General features: G+C 36.5%; 1 long non-coding RNA gene across 1 annotated transcript; it reads right to left on the reverse strand.

Annotated features, from left to right (window-relative positions):
- Positions 1-975: 975 nt before the first annotated feature.
- LOC122182519 lies at positions 976-7,890 on the reverse strand. Its single transcript, XR_006179845.1, has 3 exons — positions 7,873-7,890; positions 6,358-6,398; positions 976-1,062 (listed from the first exon to the last, which is right to left on the reverse strand). It is a non-coding gene; the product is annotated as an uncharacterized LOC122182519 (long non-coding RNA).
- Positions 7,891-21,029: the final 13,139 nt, after the last annotated feature.

Below are 21,029 nucleotides of genomic sequence, written 5' to 3' on the forward strand. Positions count from 1 at the left end.
TAATTTCCTACCCTATAAAGTCAATGGCTTCCTCTTGTCCATTGTTTTTATCAAGATATGTAGCATAGAAAGGAAAGGCTTCAAGAATGCTAGCTTCTTGCTTTGCTTTGTCTCTTTTGATGCAGCATCTGAGCTATTGTAAATGCAGTGAGAGCAGGGTGGGTCGGTTTCTTCTCACTGGTCACAAGGGGAAACGGCCTCAAGATGCACCAGAAAAGGTTTAGGTTGGATATCAGGAAACACTTCACAGAAAGGGTTGTTAAGCACTGGAATAGGCTCCCCCAGGGAGGCGGTTGAGTCGCCATCCCTGGATGTGTTTAAAAACTGCTTGGATATGGTGCTCAGGGACATGATTTAGTGGCGGGTTTTTAGAGTTTGGGTAGTATGGTTAGGTTGTGGTTGGACTTGATGCTCTTTAAGGTCTCTTCCAACCAATTCTACAATTCCATGATTCTAGTATCCATTTTTGTATATCTTCTGATAACATTATCTCAGAGTTTATAAACACACACTACTTGCACATGATGTAGGTCTCAGCTGTTCCTCTGAATGATACAGGTTTCTGATATTCCTCAATAGGCAGTTTAGAGACAAAATGCTCCTGGAAGGACAAGGAAATCTCATCAGATTTCCCAGCACTGTGCTTCAGGGAACTCCTCATGTTAAATTCTGCTGTCAGGCCAAAGTTTTCATTTGTGTCTTATTTCTGTGCCCTGATTTGGAGTTACACTCATCTCCTGCACAATAAAATAATCCTTGTCAAAAGAAGACTTGGTCATTTCTTTGCTGCCTAGCATTAATGTAACTGTATCTAGTAGATGCAATGTGCTTATACCTGAGAGTAGAAATATGTGCTTAAAAATATATATGTATTTCCTGGCTTTGATAATGAAGACAGTAATACAATTCTATCAGGCTACTTGCCCCAAGCATTCTGGGTGATGATTTTCCATTTCCCACCAGACACTTCATCCAGACACCACCCAGCTGGAGAGTGATGAACAACGTCTGAACATTTCTTTCCAGAGAATACACTTCATTGCTTTCCCAGTGATTCTGTATCTGACAATAGTAAGACAGAAAGATTGCATAAATACAAAGAATTCTACAAGAAAGACTTCCATCCCTTTATATTTTCATTTGAGGTGTGAATGGCTTTCATCATGAGCAACCCTCATTTCATTTGATTGTTCTGCCTATGAGCATAGTTTTTTTTTTTTTTTTCAGTAAGACATTTCTACTGTATTTACTTCCTCTAAACTCTTTTATTTTTCTGAAGAACTATAATGATTCAGCTATACAGAGAATTACCTTACAACCCGTATTACTTTTCTCAAGCCAGTGAAACTACTCTCTAAAAGCAAGCCTCAAATATTCTTCTTCCAGTGTTATGCCAGCAGGTGTTTTCTAAATATGTGACTCTTGCTACAAGTGTAATTACCTTTTTGTAAGGAACATGAAAAGTGATTGACTTATAGTGCTAGAGAAGGACAGAGAATTGCAGGACATAACCACCCAATGTCAGCTGATAGAGAATCAGACAAATTTTTTTCTATTCACTATGATTGTAACTGCAGTCCTGTCCTTTTTAATACTTGGTATTCTTATCACAAAAAACAAATTTACAGGAGGTTGTTTTCACCTGAAAATTCATCCTGCAGAAAAAACACCAACTTATTTAAATGTTTGTATTGTCCAATAGCCTTCTCTGCAGTACCTCAGTAACAAAGAAGGAGCTCCTCATAAATATGTAAATTATGTGACATGCTTGGGTGAGAGGACATAAAGATGTGATTTATCCACAGCTTCTCCCTAAGAACTTTATGCACTTCATAAAGACAGAAACTACTATTTCAGACCTGAAGGGCAAGAGGAGATGAAATGTCTGGTCCACAGTCTCATAATTCAATTATAGAAATGTAAACAGACCTTAGGTCTTCTAGGAATGCTTTCCTTGAGAAGTAGTCAGAGGACTGAAGGCTGTGGTCCCCATGTGCACTGACATGGTTACCTTGGAATTACATCTTTAAGCTCTACTTACACTTTACTGTTTTCTGTAAATTTACTTTATTTAAAAATGCTTTCTATTGTTTAGAGCTTTATAGATCGGTGCAAGTGACCATTAGTGTCTACTGTACTCTATCTTTAAGTTATATTGAAAGTCTTGTAGGCATAGGTGAAAATGTACTTGTCAAAGAACTGCTGTCTGTAAAGCTGTCTAAAAATTCAGCCACGTACTATTTCCCATTTCCAACTTTACTCACCAACAAGCAAAGAACACCATGCTTACTTCAACATTCATAAGAGTCATCCAACCATTTATCCAAAAGCAAAGAAAGCAGGGAACTAGCACTCATAAAGCCATACCTCATCTTTCTGTTCTTTCCTTGGAATGTTGCTTTCTGTTCCAGCTGCCTGACTGAAATAGTTATACCTTGAAATTATCCTTCAAACCAGAACAAGTGAAGTTTACCTATTTGTAGAGGAAATCTACACACCACCACAAACACACCACACAGCTTGTCTAACAGCTGCAAAGTATAGCTTCTAAATGTGCACAAACAAGGCTTGTGCTAAATGTGTGATAGGGTGTGACAGCACTGGGCATTGTAAATTCAGAGTGAAAACTCTAGTAAACTTACACAAAAATCTAAAGGCAGCAAAACTTATTAAGAACTGAACATCATCATTTAAAACAGTTGCCATCATGATGTAGAGAGAGCACACAGGGCTCTTGTATATGACTGTATTCCAACAGCGTTGATGAACATTTCAAATACTGTTCTCTAGTCCATTAAACTCATTTTGTACCCATGGAATCCCATTATTGTAAATAACGATTTGTAAATAGACAAATGCATTTGGAAACAATCTACTGATGAAAATGAGCCTAAGTCACGCAGTTAATAACATCATAAATAAAACAACGTCAAAGGAAAAGCAAGATTCTATTAAAGAGATTTATTTTCATAATAGTCCCTATTGCAGTTGCACTTTGAAATCCCTTCTGCGTGCTCTAGGCATAAAATAACAACCCCTGTCAGAAAAAGTACGCGACCAAGGAAAAAGGTTGAAGCAAATATTCACGAAAGCGAAGTGACCTGAATGAGAATACACTGACCACAGGTAGGAAAAGACTGTGACTCTCTCAGTATGATGCCCAGATGCACACTTCTCCATCTTCAGACCTGGCAAACTCCCATGTGAATAGATGTTGCCAAGCACTTCAAGCTAAATCTTTCCTGCAATAGGAATCTGCTCTCTTCTGTATCTGCAACTCAGATAGCTCTCACACCTCCTCTAGCCTAAAGCTGATGCTGCCTAATATTGCCTGTACAGCTCTCACAGTGTCTAAAGATGTTCCAAGAATTACAAAGACTTACTTGTATCTTGCTTGGATACCAACACATCTGTCACAGAAGAGCAATGGCAATAGAAAATGAAGTGAACATGCTCAGCAAGCTTTCAAGTGAAGAGATTTTAACTACTATTCTTCATTTGCAGCCTTTCAGTATATTAATACCAAAGCAATTAACTACTAATTCACAGCTAGAACACTCACAGGTGCAAAGGGCTGTATTCATTTAAAAATTTGTGATAATCTAAAAGAGTCAGTAAAAATGCATAATTTGTTTTGGCTATACCAGTATGTCTGAAATGTACTACTGTGCTGATGCTTTCATCCGTGTTAACAAAAAATAATAGCTCAATCAACAAAGCAGAGCATGAAATATTCCAACACATAAATTAATAACACTTCTATAGAAGAGTACTGAGCAGGCTGCTAATGTATTTGGATTTGTTTCAGAGTTATTCATCATGTCTGGGCAGACAACAGCAAACTGCATTTAAACTTTAAACTTATTTTGCAAACAGTAAGATGTTATGGAAAAATAATAAAGTGGGATCATTTAGACTAATATTTCAGATTAGTTCCACAAATGCAATGAGCGTTTGTAAAATATTTTCTTTTGGCAAGGTAAAAATTTTCAAGTAACTTGAATGCTTGAAAGACAACTGAAGTAATCAGGATGGGATCACCACTGGCTTGGGTGCAGAGCTAGGTAAGGGCAAGAGAGGAAGGTATTCACCACACAGAGACACTTGTGAACTTCACAGGGATTCACCAAAGGACAGGACAATATTAAGGCTATTTTTTCCTGTTTTCTCTTTCAGTCTGTTTCTATATTTCCTTCTGCCTCACAGCAATATTTCAGCAGTAAAAAAAGGCAAAAAACCGTGAATTTGTCCTGCACTTTCACTCAGGCTTATAGTTTGTCTTTTTTGCACTACGTTTTTAAATTCTACATTCCCTCTACTCTTTTAAATATATCATTTACGTATGATTTGGTGTCTCCATAGTACATCTATACTTTTCTCCAGCTAATCTCTCTACTACATATAAGTCAAACAAGAATATAAATCTGAGAGAGAAAAGGATCCACTGTGTCTTGGAGATTTCCTGCATTTGAGATGAAGCTAAAGGCAATAACATAATATTTTCGCTTGGCTTGTTTCTTACAGAGGAGAAGCAAAACTCTCTACAAAGGTACAAGGAAATTTCTTCAAGCTTCAGACACCAGAGACTAAAATACTTTCTGAGCAGCACTAGAAGATTTCCTAAAAGTGGGTCTTGCTTTAATAGTACACCATGTCCACAAAGGTGTTACTTTCCAGAATATCCCCTTAGGGTACAACAGATCTGAATTTTCTCTCCTTCACAGAAGTGAAAACAAACTAACAAAAAGTTTTCTTATAATGCCTGAAGATTTTATTATGCCTAGTATGGAAAAAGGCAGTTGCTTTTGCTTTATTAGCCAGAAATGGGTCAATTGCTAGTATTTCCTTAGCAGGATGTTGATTACTTTTATGAGCAAGTCATCAAGGATTTGCTACATTTTTCTGGAAAATCTACATTATGAAGAAAACCCTTTAACACTTTCCTTTATCTGCACTCTAGGTGAATAATCCAGTGCAAGAGTTATTTGCTTCAAGAGAGTCTATTCAAAGTGTTTGAGATGGTATAGAACTAATGGTTGTATTTTTTTTTTTTTTTTTTTTTTTTTTTTTTTTTTATGATGAGTGTCACTCTTTTAACAGAAAACACTTGAAGCCAGGTTCCCTTGATAAGGAAAAGCTCTGACTAACCTTAGAGCCACAAGAAGGTTAATACAGGAAGATACAGATGCCCCGGGTCCCCAGATTTCTAATTTTTTTTTTTTTTTAATTATTTTTATTTCTAATTTTAGGTTAGAAGAAATGACTGTATGAATAGTTATTTTATATTCAAGCCCTGACAAGTAAAGGAGAAAATGCTTGAGATTCTAAAGGTAAACACTTTGGATGAAATATACAGTGAGCAATCACAGTGCCATGGATGGTAAGAATGGCAGTAAGGTAAAGTGGTGACACTCCTGGAGAAGATGAAAAAAGGACAGGAGATGCAACAGGTTTCTGCTGATGGAGCAAGACTACGTGCACTTAACAGATGCCACAGAGAAGGCTGCACTGCATTTTTATATTAGCGTTCACAAAATTTATGGCATGCTTCACTCAGTTGATGTTAACAGGTGGGTAGAAACAGAGGCCGGAACAGTTAAAGAGCAAAATAAAGAATGGATAAATTGACTGTACTCAAGTCAACGGGGCATACTGAGATGTACCCTAAAGCCAAAGAAATCTTTTATGAATTACTGTACTCAAAAAGTCACAGAAAGGTCATGTGGGGCAAGCACTGTGCTTCTGCTAACTTGGACAAAATCCAGAACATTAACATATCATCTAGTTTTATACACTGGAATGTACCAGAGTAAATGCTTTGTGATCAATTTGCAAGTACAAAGAGGAAAGGAAGGTGATCCAAAGGATGTAGCATTTTCATATATATTGAAAATGATTGAAAAGAACATCATGGTTAATTATTCACCATGGTTATTATAGACAAAATTATGAATAGCTGGGAATGATCAGAAGCTAGACTGGAAGTCAGAGATACTTTCTACTTCACAACAGGGACAGTGAATTAACACAAGCCTGAGAAGTTTAAAAAACACAAAACTGAATACTTACAGTAGCATGTTGGGTAAATAAATGCTAAAGAACATTTAAAAATGACTTATCACAGCAATAAAATGAAATAGCAGAGAATGACTTCCAGCTCTGTATTTCTCAGATTATGTATCATATATTTTAAGTATTTTGCTTACAGTTTCCAATACACCTGTATTTTTCTTTCAGATTTTCATACACTGGTTTGTTTCAAAAGGCATTGCCAGATACCTATCATAATTCCTTCTAGCTCAGAGTTTCATGAAAACCTTCAAGATATACAACGACTTTCATAAGATCTCAGCTCACCTTGCGGTTAGGCAGCTTGATCTTGATTTGTTGTGGTACTCCTAGAAAAACATCAATTTGGAAATTAGATCTAAACACATCAGACTGACTGTCCATGGACAGGCTTATTCTTCTATTTCAGGAGAATATGGAACAGTATTTTTTGAAATATTGTCTTTTAAGAAAGAATATTTTTGTAGCAGGTGTGGATGAATTAATTGTGCGTTTTTTGACAAGATAACATGGAAGATTGTGTTTGTTTGTTTGTTTGATTTTTGTTTTGTTTTGTTTTTAAATAATGTGCCATTCCTTCAGGAACAATAGCCCTATTTAATTCTGTAAAGATGTTTAACCCTATCACCATAACTTTATTTATTTATTTATTTTCCAGAAAAGGACCGGAGTCAGGATATCTTGGTTATTTTTTCCCCACTCAGTTTCATCCATGCTCACCATCTCCTGGGCCCCATTTGGGATGAATTCTCTTTGTTGATTGAAATTAAATGGAAAGCATATATGATTTTGGGAAAGGAATTGTTGAAGAGAGATGCATTTTCCTCTTGTCTTTAAAATGAGTTTTTAAAAAGTGTTTTAGCTGTTTTGCAAAAGTAGGGCTGCTCCAGCAAAATGTAGGTACCTGGGAAGCATCACATAGACATAGAGGAAGATGCTGTCTGCTCCTAAAAAGCAGCTTTTAATTCACCAGCTTTCATAACACTCAAATGATGTTGAAGGGCTGCTGAACTAATCAATTACTGCCTGTAGCAGTCTCAGAGGAACAGCTGCAGAGATAGATCGAACATTACAGAGATCACAGGTGTTGGGATTCTAAGTCAATCATCTGTGCAAGCACAAACAGTTATTGGGCAGGGTCTCACATAACACACTCTCAGACAGCGTGGAAACAGGCTTACCACAGTCATTTTAGCCATTACTTACATTAGCAACCTACAATTTCTAAATATCTTATCTGCAGAGCCAGAGTGTAATGGTAACAAATCTCTAAAAAAGTCAATTAGGTTAGAACCCTAAACTAGAAGAATTATTTGTGTAGGCAAGCAGCGATTGTAGGAACAGGAGTCATTCTTACTTTTCATAAGATTTCCTTTTTTTTTTTTCTTTTCTTTTTTTTTTTTCTTTTAATTTTCAACCTCGAAAAATACACAGCATTAACAGTGCTTTATTTCTATCACAAAGCTGTAAAAACAACATGTCAAGTGAAAGCTCAATGGCATGATATTCCTGGTATGCGCCACAGAAATGCAAATCACTTCCTTTGCATTCGTGATCAGTGAACATCTCATATTAAATAATGAAATCAGTAAAGAAATTATGATTACATTTTTACTCAAAATGAAATAGCAGGAAAAAAAAAAAATTACCTTGCACCTCAAATTATTCTGTTTGGTTTAGAGGAAGAAGTTTGTCAGGATATCAAATTCTGCATCTTTTATATGTGCTACAGTCGGTGCTACAGCTGGAAGGATCATCATGGTAAAAAATGAGAGAAAAAACAAACAGGGAAGGAACACTCACCTTTATCCAAAGATCTAGGTTGGCAAAAAAGACTCCAGAGAGGAGCTGTGAGCCCTTAAATGGGGGTCTAGGAGAGGTGCAGCCAGGCTCCACCTCTTCTTGTCACACAGGAGAATTGCCTTCATCTGTGCTCCCAAGGCTTACTTGGTCCTTGCCTCAGGTGATCAATCAGTGGTTCAGGCCGTGACTCAACAGTTCCCATACAGTATGGTATTCTGCAAAATAATCTGTACTATTTAGAAATTAAAAGAAGAATAAGGACATGTATAAAATGAGATAGAATATCTTTTGGAGCAAGCCAGTACTAATCAAAATGTGACACACAAACACTTGCAAAGTGATACCCTGCCAAGATGAAAATGCTCTGTTGTCCTAATGTCTTCTGTAGTGCAGAGGAGATTTGAGCTATTACAAAAAAGGCATGGCAAATCCTCGAATGTTACCTTGACCTCATTGCAGATGTCTGGACAAAGTGAAGGAACACAAAGTGATGGTCTAAGCAACTCACTCTAAAAAATAGCAGAAATGGTGTAATTTTTCCTGAGACTGTAGAAGAAGACAGTAAAATTCTGAATGCCATTTCTCTTGTTAACAATTTGACCATAGAATCATAGAATAGCCTAGGTTGAAAAGGACCATAATTATCGTCTAGTTTCAACCCCCCTGCTATGTGCAGAGTCACTGACCACCAGAACAGGCTGTCCAGAGCCACATCCAGCCTGGCCTTGAATGCCTCCAGGGGTGGGGCATTCAAGTGATGTATTGTTTGTGAACATAACAAGTAGATAAAGCGTTACTCTTGTTCCAGATTATGAACAACTTTCAAAAAATCCTTTTCATGTAAAGAGTCATTATCATGTCATTTCACAAAACTGGCAGTGACTAGGTCAAATCTGTTTAGAAGTTCTGATATCACTGAAATCAAAGGCTAAAATTCTATTCATTTTGGTGCAGCCATGATTTTATCCAGCTGTACACAACAGTTAACTGATAGGGAAGCTGCAGTGCATCCTAAGAGAAAGGAACTATAAAGCAATCATTCATGGTTTTGTTTGAAGTCCAGAGAGATATCCAGATGTAAGGGATATCTGTGAGCGTAGAGAAATGCATGCTGCAAGCCAGTCAGGGCTTTCCTAATTCAATATGAGTCTCATGAAACTGAGATGATAAATACCATAAAGAAAGTGATGCTAAGGCTGTAAAAAGCAAATAAGCCAGAAAAGTGCTGCACTCACAGAAAATGCAGTATGAAGAAATATGTTGATATGTTGCTTTCTGACAGTGTTCCTTTTGGCTAAAACTTTTGTAACTTGTCAGCATCATAATCCTGAATTTGAAGTCTATTACTGTTAGAAATGAGGATTTTCTCTCCTTTGTCTTGAGAGAAAAGTGCTCAGTAGCTGTCCTTCTCCTTTTGCTACGTTAGAGGAAGTCCTTGGGCAGCTACACTGAGACAGACTGGAGGACAAATCCACATGGAAAAGAATTATTCTCCAAACATATTTTTTTCACGAATCTCAAGCCAACACAAGGTAGAGCATACAGCTGTGCTAGAGAACCTAATAAGAGGTATAAACTAAGGGCCATCTGCCTCACTGACACTGCAGTAGGTGTTATTTGTAATACTCACATGACTCATTAAAAAAGACGAAGTAGAGATTGTACTAGATTAGATAAGTGGAATGCAATTGTTGGTGACAGTTTTACTCTGTCTAATAACATTCACCTCACCACATTATGATCTAGAGCAAACTGAGTTGGCTCAAACATAAATAAATAAAATCTAACAAATCTTAATCTATTTTTAATGCTCAGATAATTTTTCAAAATACTCATGCTGGGGAGATCTGAGATCTTTTGTTCCCAAGGGCTTCTTTATTTTTCACAGAAACAGAGAAGGTGGAGTGCTAGGGTCATGATTCCTCATAACCCATACTTCCTCTTACCCCTATTCCTCATACCTTCCTCAGGCAAAGATGATACAGGTTGTACAACAAAACCAGATTTCCATACATACTATAAGCTTACAGCAAGAACAAAACTGTCAAAACCACAGATGAGGGTTTGTATGCTTTCAGAAATACTGTATGATGTAAAACCACAGTAAATGACTGTTGGACGGTGAACTGTTGAAAATACTGTGCAATTATACCTGATGAAGAGTTGTACTTATCTTAAGTGCTGTTTGAATTAGCCGTGGCAGATTGCTGTGACAAGTCCGTTGTCCATTTCTACTGCAAAACGGAAATTCATCCAATGCCTGAAAGATTAGAAGAAACAAAGTAAAATTGTGAATAACTGGGAAGAAAAAATACATATATAAAAGGGAAAAAAAGCTAGAAAACTTGGCTGATATGATTTGACAGTGATTTTTCTGTACGACCCAATTCTTTAATTTAAGAAGTCAGAAGAATCCCATCTAAGCTTTCTCTCTAAAAATATCTTCATTAAGCTTTTTCATTTATATGTTCAGTAAAATCTCAATTTCGCTTTACTTTCATTAGTGAAACATTATAGCGAACCATCCACTAAATTTTCATGTTCAGATTCACAATCAACTCATCAGCTGAAACACAGTAGCTCTCCAAAGACAAGATTAATCTCATGACCTTGTAAAATTGTATATGAGCTAATTGTGTAGGCTCCTTTCAGAGTCAGTAGAGCAGGATTCACCTGCTGTTTTAAATAGGTATCCCAAGATGAGATGAAGTGCATCTCAAAGACACCTGTTTGTTTGCACTGACTAACATGAACTTAAACAACCTGCTCAGAGAGACTGCTCTGATACAGATACCTAAATTTAGAGCACTAAATCCTATCCAACATTCACTGTCAACCCATGGTTTCCCATTGGGGGTAACCTAGCACAATAAAAGACAGATAAGCAACATTACTTAACAATTTATGTGTCAACCCCAGATATGGATAATTGCTGAAGTTCAGCTACATTGACAGCTTCACTTGCAGAGCTGCAATAACTTGCTGGTGAGAGTGAACCACTAATCATACAGTATCTTCCAGCTCATTCGTTATGCAGAAAGACTGGGAGAAACAAATTAATATTTTTTTCTTTTTTAACATCCTGACATTATCAAGGGCTTGGAGGGAGAAATAGTGGTCTACAAGCCATAAAATAATCAACATTTCATGGCACAGTATTATCCCATCTTTTTTTCCCAATCATATTCAAGCTAGATCCAGTTATCCAAACTCCTAACTTCTTAATTTTTATCTCTTGGATATGTGAACAAAGAAGAGGAGGTACCAGACTGACATCTATGGCAGAAAAGCCAAAGATGGATTCCGAGCCCTGCGTAGGTTATTGTATGTCCAACATGTTTTCATCTCTCGGTGTCTCTGTAGAATTTTTCTTCTGGGATTTGGCAGCTATCTTATTGTAACAGCTTTTAAAATGTTCTGTTCTTCATGTTGCAGTCTTGTATATACTGGTAAAATGAGTGGCATTCAGAATGAACTTTTTTCTCCTCAGAAGGTGTATAAGCCATAGTGAATACAAAATGGCCACCTATCTTCTAAATACTAATTTGCTTTGTGATACGAGAAATATTTCCCAAGTAGCAGCTTTACCTGCCACTGCAACAGCTGGACTTACTCCGTGTTGCCTGTGGTTGTCTTTCATGGCATAGAAGGGAATGCTTAATTTAAAGGAAATCTAATATGCAAAAAGTATGCACAGCCTAGTCTTACAATCCCTTTCAGATCACTATTCTTTTTTTTTCTTATGAATTCTCAACTCTCCTTTCAATTCCTTTTTTAAACTTATATAGTTTTTTTTTGCTGAATTCATCCAAAAATTGTGTAACTGAATGGATAAAGATACTATCTTGGAATCTATATACATGTATTCCTCTATTAATGTCCTCAAAAAAAAGTACATAAGTGGCCAGTCTGTATCTGAACACAAGCTGATGTAAATGAACGACGGCCTTTCATAGCATTTTCTTTAATAACTTTTTCTGATCCAGAATTTCAGATAGTAGACTAAAGCAGGACTAGCATAAAATGCTGGAGTTGAGAGGTTTTAGGAGCTATACCAATTTAAGTCTAAAGGGCACATAGAGCTTTTTTACCTGAAAAAGCCTGAAGAGCCTTCAAGATTCATACTGAAGCAAGCGGTCATAAACCCAGGCAAAGTAGGCTTCCTTGTTCAGGATATTCACAGTGAGGCATCTAACCACTAGAACCAATTAACACTTCTGCAGCTTACCAGCTTTCAGGAGATGAATTTGGAGAAGATGCTTTTTCAGTCTGGTTTAATGAGCAAAGCCTGTGGAGATCACTGAAGCTGTACTTCCAGCATGGGTTTGGAATTGCTGAAGTAGATTTATTGAAATGAGCATAAATGTAGCCTAGCTGGATGGAGGGAAATTGCTATGGTGTAAAAAGACTGTAATGTGAACCTACTTCGCAGGATTTTTTTCAGACTGGTGGAAATGGCCTAAAGCAAGGAGGGGAAGGAGAAGGGAGAACAGTTCACATGGCAGCATAAAATCTGCTTAAGTGTCAATTAGTAATGTGGGTGGGACAGTGAGTCAGCACACCTCACCTGTGGCTATTCAGTAGCTCTGAGGTAGGATGGTGTTCCCTTCTGCTGCTAGAAGATTGCAAGAAAAGCAAGCACTGATGAAAAGGAGACTGCAGTCCTCTCAGATCTCTGTATTCTCTCTTTGTGTCTCTTCAGCAGGAGAATGAACTGTGGTGGGTGTCTTCAGAAAATATTCAGTTTGTGAAAGCTCAAATTCATTTAGCCTTGCCTACCACAGTAAGGAAAAAATCCCAGTTTACAGGTTTTTCTTTTTGTTTGTTTGTTTTTTTTTTAAGTCAGCATCTGTTTAAAGATTTCCAGGATAAATTTTACAGAGTAGCCCTGAGGCAAATTGTTCACTTCAGAGCGTAAGATAGAAAGTTCAGCAACATTTGCACAAAATCTGATTCCCCTGGGAACACCTCACACCTCCTCTGACATGTAAGCAAAATGAGTTTGTTCCACCAAATCTCCATCCCTGCTCGTTGCTTTGTGCAATTGTGCTGACCTCCCACCAGCCCTGCTGCTCTCTCTTGGGGAAAGCTGTCTGTCAAAGTAAAAGCAAAAAAAGGATGTGATAAAGCCAAAATTCCCTAGCTTCTGAAAGCAGTCTTCTGTTGCAAGCAATACAAAAAGAAACAAAGAAATATAACCGCAAAACTTTTTGTGAAGCTCCTATTGAGGAACAAAGTTCAATACTTTTCATATAGATGCCACAAGTTATATCTTCAACAGATTCATATTGAAGTAGAGGAGATTAAGGACTGAAGGTAAATTAACAGAGAAAATAACACTTTCTAATATCAGATACCATCTCAACAAATTTACATGAATACATCCTGACTGTAAAACACAAAGAGGAATCTAATTTAAGTTGGATTCAAGAGCTCTACAAGCTCGTACTTCTCTTGCTACAACAGCCAGAAATATTTTCAAATATCATTTGTCAGAAAAAATTAAAGTGGATAGTGCAAGAGACATAACTCTTCTTGAAAATACTGCTATTAAACTCCAATATCTTCTGATTTACACCCAAACCCATGTACACCACTTTAGCTTAATACTGAGATGTCCAGACTGACAGAGAATTTTAGGAAAATAGGAAGTTTTGAAAATGCTTCTCCTGCTTTCCCAGGGCCTTCACGGAGATGAGCTTTTTTACCTCATAGGCAACTATGAAGTTCAATTACAATTAAACCATTTCTGTGCTAATGGTACTCCTCTTCCATGTATCTTTATTAACAGAGTGTCAGTGAGCTGCAATTTCTGCTACCAGGATCTTTGGGCAAATTGTCTTTATTAAGTAATTTTTAAAAACTGTAAGTATTTCAAAGTTTTCATTATAATGCATCTCACACTGTTTTATAGCAGAAGCCAGCTAATTAGAAGCATTACACTTCAAGTGTCCTAAGATGGATGTTAAGTATTTTAGTGTTATACATTGGTAATGGCAAACAGGGCTCATGTTTATATCTGAGCAACAAGCAGACAAAGTTTGTCTTTGTACAAATATACCAGTGTGATAGATTTAGCCCTGTTACTCATATTTATGATGTACTCAGTCCATATGTGAATAATGTTGTAGTGAATTCTTGGGAGAAAATACTTGTTTCTCAGCATTGAAGCAGTTGCAGCAGAGGGAAAAAAAAAAAAAAAAAAGTGTATTTTAATGTGATTAAACCATTGCTACTGATGAAAATGAGTGGAAAACAGGAGTACAGTAGAAACATTTGAATTGAAATATTAGGTAACTTAAATATTCAGTAAGGATTACCTGAGAACAAGTACAGAGGCTGACATACACACCATCCAGCTTAAATTGTTCCCAAGAGATGACAAAATTGCTTTTCAGATTAAAGATCCACTGCCTTCAGCATCTCAGACTAAGGACTTCATTACTGAGTGGGGCTTCACTTGAGACGAGAGATTGTTGAGCCCTGCAATTATGTTAAAAATAAATGAAACTAAATGCCTAGAAACAATGATAAGGAGTGAAATTTTGAACATGCTGCTTGCAGAAAATGTAATAACTAAAGCCATGATAAACTAAGGAACTCAGCAGCAACATCCTTCCACTGCTCTCCAGCCAGCTAGAAAATGCAGAGCCTTAGACTTACTGCAAAGATAATTAAAGTCCTCGTTCTGCCCTCTCTTCCTTTGGGAAGAATGGCCTCACATGTAGGAAAACGTCCTAGTTTGCAAGGAGGACACAGAGGTGTTGGCCTTGCAGTCACTACATGCCCTTCAGAGCAGCAGACGTATTTGATAGAAAATTCTCACCGAGCCTTTTTGCTCCTCAGTTTCAAAGCACCTGGGAAATACCTGTATTTGAAGGCTGCAAATTAGGGCTGTAGAAAATGCAGTCAGTGCAATTGTTTCTGAGTTTCCATTTGCCTGACAAATAAGTCTAAATCTGCAGAGCTGTACCAAAGCATGCCAATACTTTTCCAGTTTTAAGGTATGACTGATTGCCTTTAAAAAGAATCCAGTAGTTTTACTGAGTTTTCAGTTTAGTAGAAGACTTATGTGGGTTTTCAATGAATTCCTATAATTCACAAAACATTCCACAATCAATCCAATCTTTCTATCCAGATTATCCCCAAACCATAGAACAGCAATACTTTGAACACATCTTCTATTTACTAGTTGAGAGTTTAGTGACACTTCACCTTGTAGGAACTATGGTTAAGATTCTAAAAATTAGCCAAATCATAAAAGGAATTTTCCATGCTTAAAGTTTTCATATCCAATAATTTTCTTGTTCAGTATTTTTGCATAAGTTGTTCAGCAATAGAATTTAACCACATATATTTCTACAACAGAAAAGTTTGCTATCTATTGACTGACCCCTAGTGGAAACAAGGTAAAAGCTGGAATAATTTTTAATTGGCATTGAATATTATATTATGAGGAATATTTGGCTTTGGAGGGTTAAAACTGTATTTAATGTGCATTATATAAAATTACAAAACAAATCTGGGTATATCTCAAAGTATATCCAAGAGCATTATTGATATGGCAGGCTGAAACCAGACCCTGGAACAACAGTAATTTATTGCAATTATTATGATGCTGCACATTGAGATATCAGCTCATAAGTTCATTCAAACTAAGTAATTAAATTTAAAATGGCAGTAATGGCTGTGGGGCACACCACGGTGTGGTTGGCCTTCTGGACTGCCAGGGTAAAAATCAGGATTTGTATTCAACTTGCCAAATATTCATCTTTTGCATCAGCTTCGTACATACACAGATGCCACCTTCCCTCTTGCTCCATTTTGATACCACTACTAGATAGACATCTGTTCCTAATGAGACTGATGTTGAGGCATCATTGAAAAGTAATCTTTTCTTCACTGTATTATCAAACTCCATCTCTTTTGTAGTAATCATTTCTTGGTACATGTAGGAATAAGGGGTATATGTATGTATATGAGATATCAATTTCTGTCATTTATCTGGGACCCAGAAGTAATTGAAAACTTGTTCAACAGCAAGAATGCTGACCATATTTCTTCATTACTTATACATATCTTCCCCATGTTCTCTCTCCTGATTACTAACAAAATTTCACCTCCTCTCCCTTGATTCATCTTTGCAATTAAGTCTTTAGTTCTATGGCATATGGCTGTTGATGGTTTTGAATGAAGAGAACATAGGAGCATCTGGAGTGCTTTGATTAAAAAATATATTGAATCTAAAATAAGCCAAAACACTTGTAAAGACATCTCTTACAGTCAAATCTCTCAGTTTCTAGATAAAGTATTAATGGGTAATTTTTAAAGCTGCTCCATTTGAAAAAAAATTGGACTAGTTATCTACTCAGCTCAGCTAGACATCTCGTTTGATTATTTGCCATCTTTTTGAAGCTTGGAGAAGCAATCTTACTATACTGTGTGATGGGATTGGAAGAAAGCCAGGGAGTCTCTGTACTAGAAACTGTTTGGACTAACAGGGCAAGCCTGTTACATGTAAACATTTGACTTGAAAGAATTGTTCTAGCTTCATATACATGCAGTTCCCTGGTATTATTACTTAGCATCCTAGAATGTACAACTCCTTTCACTTCAGCTGTACTTATTTGTCTGCTCTTACCTTTCAAAATGGCACCCTCAAGTATGTCTCATCCTTGTCCTCCCTGTATACCCTCTCAAACGTATCTTCCCTTTTACTTACCACGGTCACTCTCTCTGATATATCCAAACAACCTCTTCATAATTACTGTAATCTTCACTTCTTTACCCCAGCTCCCACTACTATGTTTTCACAGTTACATAATTCCTTGATTAATACAATAGACAGAACAAGATCATTGCAGGAAAAAGCACTTAGCAGAAGTGGTATTTAATAATTGATATTTCATTAGGCTTTTCAAAGGCATTTGTTGAGGGTATTAAAAGAAGATCATAAAATGAAGATACCTCACACACTGAGATTGGGTGATTATTTGTTTTGTGTATTTTTCTTCTTTCTTGATCACTTGTACTTTATAGATGTAGTATAAGAAGCTGATCTGGTAGATTTTTAAGGGAAACTTTTTGCAGATGACAACAGTAGAGAAATATGTAACAGCTCATTCACTGAGAATCTTTTAATTATGCAAATCATGCCCTGCACCACAGTCATTGACAATGTATATAGATATGTATTTATACACACACAAGCAATGTGAGGAGAATAAACTGTCTTTGTTTTGTTGATTTTACTACAGAGATTTTATAACCGTTCCTGCAATGTTAATCACATTTATGAGTGTTCCTCTACTTTTTGAAATTATTTTTAATTTTTTATAATAGCCATCCTTTCCATTGGCAATAACAAGAAACTATAGCTGTAAAACTATATTTTCCCCGATTTTTAATAAAGATTTAAATGATATAAGAGAAAGAAAAGTACTAATTTAATCCTGATTGGACTGTGATGTTTTGTATGATGCCATTTCATTACATGGATTATTCACATTATTCTGTATAAAACCACGAAAGCTAACATTCATTTTAATGGACTTTTCTGTACCTTTTTGGATTCAGGTCTTTCACCACATTAGAGTTGATGCAGGCATTTATCTCTATTCTTTCTGCCCTTGCTGTAATTATTATTCCTTCTCTACCTACCATCCTGATCTCTTAGTTGTTTTCTGTTCTTCATACTGCAACAAATCAGATTTCAGATTGTTGAATACCTTAGACTCCTAAAGTCTTAAGTGAATGTTAAACATTTACCTGTTATTACATTTGGAAAAATAAAAGGTTATGTCATCACCAGGATCAATATCTTAGGAATATCTTAGAAGTTAGCAGTTTAAAATTTCTGATTATTTCATAGAAAGTGGTTACAGAACTTGAGCTCTCTCATAAGTACTTTGGAAATAAAGCACTACCTCACAAAATTCACCCTGAAAACAATGTGGGCTGTGAAAAGGAAAAAGCACTGGACACCAACAGGCAACAGGCCATTTTGCACGGATCATCATTTCCTTCTTCATTCAGTAACAATGACCAGGTGCAGCTTGGGAGTTAGGCAGAAACCCTTTGAAAGCAGAGCCAGGAGGGTCTCCAGAAACAGAGCAGTAGTCTGCTGTTCTATCAAAAACTTACATTTGAACTTGATAATCAGGATGCTTCCTTTAGTCTTGAAATAATTATGACAGCAGCAAGAGCACAAGAGAAGAAACTCACAGCTTTAACAGCAGAACTGCAGTTTGGGGTACGGAATCACATAGGGATTTTAAGTTTGCAAAAAGTAATAGAGGCCTTGAAAACCTCCCAGGCTAAGTGATTTTTCACAGTGCTTGTAGAAATTAAATGACAAACCTAGCTATGAACAATATACAGAATGGAAAATTTATACAGTGATTTACTGTAGCCTTTTTAGAGACTGTAGTTATTCTTCCAGTGAATTTTCTCAGATAAATCACATCATATTAAAATATTTGCATAATTTAGTGCAATTCTGTCCTCCAATTTGCTTCCAGATAATTCTTCATAGCTTTCTAAAAATACTTTGCAAGTATATACACAATTCTGATTTCACTAGTAGAATGTGCATCACGTGATCAGAAAGACTATGCTAAAATTAGTCATTTCAGAACTTAGCAGCTAATACTTGCATTTTATCCTCTCTTCCAGACTACCAAAGACTGGCTGACTTTAGGAAGATCTCATTAACACTTTGCAAACTCATTTTCACTTTGCTTCTGTGAACTACATGTATTTTATATACATCTACAATATGAGCTACTGTTTCATACAAATGAGCAACTTAAGCCCGTGATTTAATACTGCTGCCAGTTTTGCCTTTCTCAAACCTGCTTCACCCTCTAACTTCTATGCATAAAATCAACGTTACTCTTGGGAAATTTCTTTTTGGATCAGAACATTCTTGCAATTTGCCACTGCGTTACTGGAGTCTTAATCTGGGTCTGTTCAAGATTTTAAAACTAGTTTTTCTTCTTTTCTAATTCACATATAACATTTCTCACATCTACCTGGTATTTTGAAAGAGTATATGGACTTTTTTGCTCCTGTTGAGTCACTGGGGGTGAACACAGAAATATGCACCAGAAGTCTATGCTAGTCTCCTTAGAGTGCAATCAGTACAACATCAAATCCATAAATCTTTCTGTATGAGTGAAATTTCCTGTAATCAGATTGTGTCCAGTTTAACAAACAAACAAACTTTTCTCCACTGAAATGAGGAGTATTGATTTTAAAGAAACAGGGGATGTTAGAATTGTATTCCACTAAAATCTTCTGTCTTCCTCATTTTTCTCTTTGCTTTCTGTCTTTTTATTTATTGAAATTCCTAGTCTGAGTTTTGTATGGACAACTTAATCATTCTTCATAGAATATCTGGTCTCTAATTCTATGTGGCTGAAAATCCAAGGGATTACCAGCTGCAAGATTGGTGAAAATAAATGATGATCTCCAGAGAACTGTCTTATAGTCTTGTGAAAAGTTGTAAAGACTGGACAATTTTAAGCTAGAACTTCTTCAAACAATAATAAGAATAATTAAAAAAATTGCTTTTTCAAACAATAGTGGTGAATAGCAGTCCTTCTAAAACCATTTGGGATTGCTAATGTGAATTCTTATTTTCTGCTGCCAGAAAGCATAAGTTATTGCTGAAACTAAGCTTAAAAGAACTTTTGAGAGAAAACAGTGATTTTTATGAAATTTCAAATGTAGAATGTCCTTGACATCATGTACTCCAATGACACCAAGGTGTTTATGCCATTTAAAACACTGTCCTAATCCAGTCTGGCCATCCACAGACATTGGCTTCTCCCCAAAAACCTCTGCCTTGCCTCCAACTGCTGAACTATTTTATTACTTTAGCATAGTGTTCCTAGAAGACAAGATACAAAAAGAGGGCAGTACCTACCTATCATATGCATACCGCATGGTGAATGGATTTAGACCCATGCAGCTAAACTGGCTATTGAAATTATGGTCAGTTACTCTGAATCGCTTATCTTACAACACTTTTTCAATGTTACCTGCTTTTTCAAATGTCTGTCATTTCTTAGTACCTGTTGTGCCTTCTCCTTGCTATCCTCTCTCTTCCACAAGCCATTGGTGAACGTGGGGCTCTCTTATGATGGTGCCACTCAGCTGAGCATAACGCTATTGAAAGTGCAGTACAACTCTGGATTTATATAAACATTCATATATTAACAAGTATGAAAATTCTTTTTTTTCTTCCTGAACAGGGGATTCAAGTCCCTTCTTCTGTGCATGTATTATTAAAAACAAAGCAAAACAAAACAGAAAACAAAAACAAAAGAACAAACAAACAAACAAAAAAACCACCAACAAATCCAGAACAACCCAAAACTCACAACTTTTACTCTGAAGATACTTAAACTCTAAAGAGAAGTGTGGTGCATGCAAACATGAACAAAGTTTTGTGTTAGAGATTTCACTGGATTTTTACATTTTACAGAGAATATTTTTTTGCAGCTTATGACCAGACAACAGACATTTTTGCACCTGATTCTTCCTGTATCACATATGTATGTCTGGAAATGTTTCACTGTACAGTTGGGTCTCATTACACTTTCAGAGCTGCATCATACGTTTGAGTCTGTCATACGCTGAGCTACCCTGGAATCCAATGATTTCAGGCATTCTGTTCCACAAGGAGATTCACACACTCCCTGTGAATGGAAAAATGTTATTATCTGGCTCCAGCTCACTTTATTCCTCTCCAGCACATGTCTCAGCTGGTGATATAATCACGGACTGTTGAGGTGGCAAGGTCTGCAAAAGAAAAGGAAGAAAGAATCAATTTTTCTCTTGAAGTATGAGCATGAGAAAGTGCATCAGTCAACTGCTACCTTATCTTAGATCTTGGGAAGTACACCTAATATAAAGTAATTAACTAAGCAGCAAGAGAGCTAAAGAGCAGCTCAAAACTGATTATATCAGAAGCACAGTTTTAGTATCTGGAAATACATCCCAAATCAATGCCAGACTTCTACTTTGTGTGGCAATTAAAATGTACTTTAAAACAAAACTGATTCCCAGCTCGTGTTAATAACAAGTAACAAAACCGTGGACTTTTGTAATCATTTTATCCCAGCTGATACCCTATGTCTTTTCTATTCCAG

The sequence above is a fragment of the Lagopus leucura genome, unplaced genomic scaffold, assembly GCF_019238085.1.
Source record: "Lagopus leucura isolate 7727_CA_CO unplaced genomic scaffold, USGS_WTPT01 Super-Scaffold_73, whole genome shotgun sequence".
Classification (NCBI taxonomy): Eukaryota; Metazoa; Chordata; class Aves; order Galliformes; family Phasianidae; genus Lagopus; species Lagopus leucura.